Here is a 2,473-nt window from a genome sequence, read left to right on the forward strand (position 1 = left end):
TCTGACCGTTTATTTTCTCAAAAACACAAAACACACCGTAAAATAAATTTGCTACCAAACTGCTCATCATTCACATCAGATCAGACAAATAAAATGTTAATAAATTAATTATCACTAACAAAAAGTTGTATCCCTACAGCTCCCTACCCGAAATCTTAATTTCTTATCTTGTTACTGTAATTATTAACCCTTTTCAAACCCTTAGACCCCCCCCCCCCACCCTCAACCCACCCACTCTCCCTGAGCAAACTGACAGACCAACACACAAAATCCACCATGCTTCAAACTACCACAGCCCGTAGAACCCATTATAAAAACATGACCATTATCACACACCTTTCCTTACTAGGACCAGGAGTTTATTCAGACCATGTGATCTGACCAGGAACCATTTATAGGCCAACAACTGGTCAGGTCATGTGGTCAGGGAAAAAAAACTCCTGGACCTCCTTATGACACATGCAGTGACTTGAACAGTTGGCTGAATTGGATGTGATTAAAATGAGTGCCACTGCACGTCATAGTAAATAACTTGGCATGAACAGTTTGTCACTTTTATAACGAGTTATAAAGCTTTCATGATGCACCGTTACCACAAAGTGTGGCCCTTAAACACCAAATCCCCATGAAACCCACATTGACATAACCACCTCCCTTCAAAAACGTATCTCAATTGACAATTCATTCATTACAAATGTAAAAAAAAAAAAGCAACAATGGCTCATATACATATCGGCAAAATGGATTCTTCTTAATATTTCTGATGAGTGAGTGTTCTATAAAACGAAGGAGTCCCACAGAACAGAACTACACAGTCAGTCTTCCATAGAACCCATGCTGGTAAAATCAGTCCATAGACAGAGCCTGGTTGGCTATGGGTATAGTACGGTAAAGTATGCTATTGTACAGTATGGCTGCGACTGAAATGGCCCTATCCCCTACATAGTGCACTACTCTCATAGGGTTCTGGTCAAAAGTAGTGCACTATACATGGAACAGGGTGGCATTTCAGACACAGCATGTCTGTGGTTCCTGTTGGGGTAGTTTACATGCTAGGTCTGTGGATCATGTGCGTCGGGTTTTCTGTCTCTTGGCCTGGCGTTTGGCCTCGTCCAGGGCAGCGTTGTCCCCCCACCGGCCTGGCTCAGGCTACGCACCCCCTGGAGACGGCTCACCAGCTGCAGCAGCAGGGGGATCACCTGGGGAGAGACAGGGCATTGAAAAAAGGGTGAGATGCCACTTTATATTGTCTTCCGTTACTAAAATGTCATGAAGATCCCAGAAACCAATAGAATGTTGTTTTATTCAATACAAAGTATATATATATATATATATATATATATATATAAATAATATACATACATACATACATACATACACACACACTTATGCCATACTACAGAAGCAATAGGAGGTCTGCTTGAACATTCACCAGACCACTCAAATTACACGTACATTGGATAGCTGATACTTGGCTATGCAATAGGAGTGGAGGCAGTGTACCTTCTCATGGTTGTAGGCTGCCAGCAGGAGCAGTAGAGTGAGGGGTAGAGCTATGTAGGAGCCCTGGGCTATGTCCTGGTCAGGCACTTTACGCTGTGATGAAGAACATCGCATTGGGGTCTCATTCATTATTCAGAAGACACAGAACGCAGACTTTTTTTATTTTTTTATTAATCACTGTAATGAGAATATTCTAAATGTATTACATTCGTTTTTTCCCGAACTAGGATGAAGTTGCCTGTAGACGCTGATCTAAACTCTGTTTTGTGCTTTCCCACATAATGGATAAGGTTAGAATGTGGACAGGATAAGCTGATCTTAGATCTGTGGCTGCGGAGGATTCAGCCCTGGCGGAGTAGGGTACTGTGTACTTACATTGGGGTTGAAGGTCAAAGTGATGTGCTTATGGTAGCCTGTAGAGGTGGGAAGGAGAGTTGGACGGGCAGAGTGAAGTACGTACTGGGAGGCGAGACAGTGTGGAGTACAGCATCAACACATAGGGTCTGTATTGGGGGAGAAAACACACAAAAAAAGTATATTTATGGTGATGACAACATACTCTGTAAAGCACTTAATTCCACTGACCCAGAACCGCTGGATAAACCTATACTACTTTCTATTATCAGGCGAATAGCAACCATTAAAAGGCCCAGTGCTGTCAAAATCCTGTTTTCCTGTGTTTTCTATCATATTGTACAACAGCTGATGAAACTAACACTGTAGAAGTGTGACAGATGTGAGCAGTGTAATTTTCTGATAGTTGCTGGTTGAAAGAACAATTTACACAAGACATTCTAAATCAGCAGGTTTTACATGGGTGAAGTTTGAGTTTAATGGACCAATAAAGAGATTCAAACCTCTCTGCCAATAACATAGTTTTCAGGTTACATACATATATATATGGCATCACATTTGATAGAAAAAAAAATATCAATTGAGTTATTTTTCATGAGTCGTAAAATGTAATTTT

General features: G+C 41.1%; 1 long non-coding RNA gene across 1 annotated transcript; it reads right to left on the minus strand.

The window, feature by feature from the left end:
• Positions 1-540: 540 nt before the first annotated feature.
• On the minus strand, positions 541-1,932 carry LOC139567902 (uncharacterized). Its single transcript, XR_011673478.1, has 3 exons — positions 1,879-1,932; positions 1,504-1,596; positions 541-1,199 (listed from the first exon to the last, which is right to left on the minus strand). It is a non-coding gene; the product is annotated as an uncharacterized lncRNA (long non-coding RNA).
• Between the last annotated feature and the right edge of the window lie 541 nt (positions 1,933-2,473).

Source organism: Salvelinus alpinus, chromosome 2, assembly GCF_045679555.1.
Source record: "Salvelinus alpinus chromosome 2, SLU_Salpinus.1, whole genome shotgun sequence".
Classification (NCBI taxonomy): Eukaryota; Metazoa; Chordata; class Actinopteri; order Salmoniformes; family Salmonidae; genus Salvelinus; species Salvelinus alpinus.